The sequence below is a fragment of the Montipora capricornis genome, chromosome 5, assembly GCF_036669925.1.
Source record: "Montipora capricornis isolate CH-2021 chromosome 5, ASM3666992v2, whole genome shotgun sequence".
NCBI classification, from domain to species: domain Eukaryota; kingdom Metazoa; phylum Cnidaria; class Anthozoa; order Scleractinia; family Acroporidae; genus Montipora; species Montipora capricornis.
In genome coordinates this window covers 19,598,568-19,603,567 of record NC_090887.1, presented here as the reverse complement: position 1 = coordinate 19,603,567, position 5,000 = coordinate 19,598,568, and the positions used below count along the sequence as shown (strand labels likewise).

At 40.3% G+C, this 5,000-nt stretch overlaps 1 long non-coding RNA gene across 2 annotated transcripts in view; it reads left to right on the top strand.

The window, feature by feature from the left end:
- The first annotated feature begins 3,017 nt into the window (after window positions 1–3,017).
- The window catches only part of LOC138049812 (uncharacterized), a 15,919-nt gene continuing 13,936 nt past the window's right edge, over window positions 3,018–5,000 (top strand). Inside the window, exon 1 of one of the 2 annotated variants that reach the window (XR_011132457.1) lies at window positions 3,018–3,122. This is a non-coding gene — a long non-coding RNA (uncharacterized lncRNA). The remainder of the gene's footprint in view (window positions 3,123–5,000) is intronic. The other variant, XR_011132459.1, reaches the window with a different exon arrangement.

The window sequence follows — 5,000 nt, the reverse complement described above, 5'->3', positions numbered from 1 at the left end:
TGTGCAAAGAGTTTATCTTTTATTAACTTTTGGAGTCAGAGGAGTTCACATTTCAGTCAACTGTTTCGTCTTTTACTGCCCTCCGGAACTGCCACAAGATAACACATTGCCTTACAGAGTTGGGATATATGATTCGGCGGGTCTAATCTGCAGGTCGCAGGTCATTGTTTCACCAATACAGAAAGTATCCTAACAATTCTTAAAAGCTAACCTTAGGCCTAATAGACCATATTCGTATTCTCAGTATTGGACTAGAACTAGCTTGCAATGGAGGCTAATGCGGGGGATTATATAAAAAAATCCTTGCATTTGAAAAGATTCCCCCGCATTAGCCTCCATTGCAAGCTAGTTCCAGTCCAATACCGAGAATACGAATATGGTCTATTAGGCCTAAACAAAAGTTTTTAGGCCTAAGGTTAGCTTTTAAGAATGTTTAGGATACTTTCTGTGTTGGTGAAACAATGACCTGTGACCTGCAGATTGACCCGTCGGACATGATTTCATTAACAACTAATCTCATATTATTAAGGCACGTTCAACAGTCGCTGTGGAAGTGCAGGGTGTAAACTGCAGGTTGCAGGTTAGAGTGGTAGGCCACTGTTTCACCATAGCTGAAACAACCTGACACTTTACTAATGCTAACATTACACCTAAAAAATAATGTTTAAGCCTAAGGTTAACGTTTTTGTAAAGGTTTGGGTTGTTTTCATGATCATCATCATCAATCCAATTTTGATCCGGGTTTATCCCCGTAAACGGGGGGTAGCCGGATTTACCCCACTCTCCATCTTGCTTGATTCATGACGTCCTTTTTCTCCAAACACTCTTGCTCTCCTTCTCCACTTGCGTCTTCTTTGGTTGTCCTCGTAAACAATGTAAAACAGTGTAAACAATGGAAAACAATGGCCTGCAACCCTAACCTGTAACCAGCGCACTTTACAGAGGCCCTGACAGGGTAAATTCCGACATGCGACATGGCCCAAAAAGTAGCGACAGCACATAAAATGAAATTCCTACAAAAGACATCCCTTCCCAGCAAAATTCCGACAGTGACGTCAAGGCCGAGAATGGGCCGATTAAACCCCGACATGAGTGATTTTAAAATTCAGACAAGCGACACGGGAATTCCCCCCCCCCCCTTCCCTGTCGGGGCCTCTTTACACCCTCCGCTTTGGAAGCAAAGGAAAAGGGTTGGGAAAGATGAAGAAACAATGTTAAAGGACCAAAGTTTGAGGATACAAGCGTAGGACTTCTTAGATGCCAAGGACTATGACTCACGTGACAGAATTGAATTACTTTGCCCTTGGCTAGACTCTGAGTCCCTTGCCAAAAATTAGCTGACTCTGTACAAAGAGTCATGAGGTGTGGGATCACCATTAATTTTGCACATTTGACCGAGACGTGCATGCACAATGTAATTCAAGATGCCGCTGAAAAAGCAGTTGACTGATAAACAAAAACTTGCGATAGCCACTTCAGAAAATGCCATAACACTTTCTGCTTGTTCCCCCAAATTTTGCATAGGCATTGTTTTTATTTTCTCTTGGTCCCAAGAGAAACAAAAACAATGCTTATGCAAAATTTGGAGGGGGCAAACAAAAAAGTATTATGGTGTTTTCCAAAGTGGCCTATCTGAATATCAAAAATTTGGTTTATCAACAGAGTTGATAATGTAAATTGACCACCGCACAGAGATTCTAAAAGCTTTTAGAATCTCTGTACGGTGGTCAATTTACATTATCAACTACTTTGATAAACCAAATTCTTGTATAATACTTCCCCAACGACGCATCACCACAGTTTCTTTAGAAACTACCCCTTCATTTATCTGAATATCACTCTATGCACAGGATACCCAAGATTATAAATTGTGTTCTCTTAAATGTTGAATGCAATTGCCCAGTTCTGAGTTCATGTCTGCCTCCTCTTCAAAGCGAGTCTAAGTGCGAAGTTTTTTTTATGAAAATTAGTTTTCATTCATATGTAAAGTAGAACTAATTACCAACACAACACTTTGCACTTAGACTCACTTTGAAGTACCCTGGATGCCAGAGGAATTTTTTTTCAAGGTCGGAAAGAACGCTCAGCGATTCCAAATCACTGAGCGTTCTCTCCGAGCTTGAAAGAAAAATTGCTCTGGCACCCAGGGTAACTTTGAAAAGGAGGCTGACACGAACTCAGAAATGGCCTATTATATTAAATGGATGACCATCCAAACTGTTGTGTTTTAAACTCCAGTACCACATAAAAGATAGAACTGCTCCTCACATTCAACTTTCGTCTATAACCCACACTTCAAATATGCATTCCAATTGGTCGAGTTGGAAAATACCATAATACTCTTTGTTTGATTAAGAGAGGGACAAGCCGATTTTTAAAAGTGGTACATGTGTGTATGTGCAATTATTGAGGACAGCCATAATACATGTAACTACAAGACACTCTAGTGCCTCCCTTGAACTCCTGACATTTGCCTCAAGCACATTTGTGTGGTTGTTTCCTTGCATATCCTTGGCAAGCAATTTGCCATAAACTTGAAAAACATTTTGCTGACTTTTTTCAAGATTACCCAAATGCAATTGATCTGTTTCAATGTTGTCCATTTGTGTCCATCCACGCTTCTCTTTGAACCTTTTGTTGTCTTTCTTTTGTGTTGTTCATCGGTTTTAAGTGGTTATTACAAAAGTTTCATTTTTCTTTCTACTTTTTGCGCATTTTGGTTGTTATGAAATTACATAATTTTGCATGACATAGCCCCTTTAAGTAGTTGCAAGCAAGCATGAGAAAATCCAGACTTGAACAGGAGTCAAACCTATGATCGAGCAATTTCACTGCATCGCTGTAGTTGCTCTGCTCTTTTGTTTTTGTTTTTTTGTTTTCAGGCTTAGCTTGCTTGCAACTGCTTTAGTTGTTTGTCTAACTACAATGATCTTTTTAACTTCCATTTCATGTCCATTCAGCAGGTGTGACCTACTTCTGATCATTGTTAACCCAAATTATTAAATATTGCATTTGCAGCTTTGTGATTGGTTCACTCAATATCGATTATCAACTCATAAACTGCATGACCTGATAGTTGAGCCCCGTGCGGGGAGCACGGCTCAAGTTTAGAGATCATCGAGGTTGGCTGTTTTTTTTTTTTTTTAGTTTCAAGTTGACTTCTGATCAGGTACTGGGTTTCGATTGGATCATAGTCTCAACCTAGTAGGTTTACTTATTGTAAGAATAGGCTGATTTAGCAACAGAACAGGAACCTCAGTTGATGACGGGAGAGCCGGCAGAATAGTCTGGATTCTTCTCTAATCTGACCTAATGTGGACATTTTTCTGTGTGCGACGTCATCAATTGACATTCCCATTGTTTTGCTCGAACAGCCTAATTAATAACCCAGGAACTCTGCTTTTTTGATTGGCTTGAATCTATATATTATGGAAACTGATTGTGGCAATTGTTGCGAAGCTGGAAACTGGTTGGCTTTAATTTCCAAGTGTTCAGAATTTAATTTGATAAAACAGTTATTATTTTATTTGCGCTTGTTGGATATGAGACTGGTTCTAGCCAATTGGGCACTACCCATCTTGTTGACCATTTACAATTGCCTATCCGACACGGACTCATGGAATAATTGTTTGTGATAATGTTTGCCTGTTTTCGTGTAGGCTATGGCTCATCACTATTAATTCATTCATTCCCAACTGTATTGATCTAAATTCTGTCTCTATCTTCTATCTTGTACCCCTTCCCTGGTGGTGCAAGGATTAAGACCCGTATAAACGGTATATTACCGTGAATAATATACAAGGGGTTTTCCCCCAATTTCAGTCTTGTTTGCAAAAGTTCAAGTTGCTTGTCTAATTGCAATAATCTTTTTTAATTCTAACGTACATTTAATCATTGTTGACTGTTAGGATTGTGACCCATAAACCCCCTAGAGTTGTAACTCCCATAAGCCCTTGCGGTACAAGTGTAATAAATAAGAAAGCATATGGTCGAAAGTGTTGACTGTGTTTGTGGATTAGTTCGCTGTATCCCACTAGAGACGCTGTCAAAATCCTGCTTTGCGGCTCTATCGGCAAGCTAGTAACGTGATTAAACGGCCATGTAGTTGTACCAAACAAAAGCGAAATCCCGCTCGCTTTTTGCATAATATTAGAGCCAAATTCCCAAAAGACTTTTTCGCTATTGTTCGGTACATCAACATGGCTGCCATGACGTCAAGGGCAAGCCAAGAATTGTAAGACCTATGGTTTATCACTCTGGCCGGAACCGGAAGTAAGTCTCCGCCTTAAATTAATTAATTGACATTCATATTCTGCCTGTATGTCAGACCTCTTCCCCCGTGGAGCACTGAAAAAGGAACGTGTGTATAAAATATCGGGTGTGAACGAAGAAGGAACTTCTCGTTCATGTTTTTGTCAGGCTTGCTTGCAACTGCCTAATTTGCTTTCTAACTACGATTATCTTTTTTCAGTGCCGTTTCATGTCCATTCCGCAGACTTTCTGGCCTACTTGTGGCCATTTTTCATTTTTAACGGGAAATAATAGTTGGTTGTAACCGCGCACCGGTGGCTCGGTGGATTGAGCACCGGGCTGCCATGCGGGAGGTCGTGAGTTCGACTCCGGCTGGACCAACACTCAGGTTCTTTATATAACTGAGGAGAAAGTGCTGCCTTTGTAATTACATCCGCAAATGGTTAGACTCTCAAGTCTTCTCGGATAAGGACGATAAGCCGGACGTCTCGTCTCACAAATAACTTCCATGTTCATTAGTTCCCTGTGGGATGAAATTCCCGGTGTTGTGGCTGTCCTCTGTGATTATATGGGTGGGTGGGTATAGCAGGTACACATCAGCTCATAGCTGCCAAAACTTCAACCTGCTTAAACAAATAAATTACAAACAAGAACAAACAAACATCTAAATTCTGCCTCCGTTTCATATTCCATCCCCTGTAGTTCATTGAGTAAGAGATGTGTAAACTGTGAATTTGAATGAACTTTTC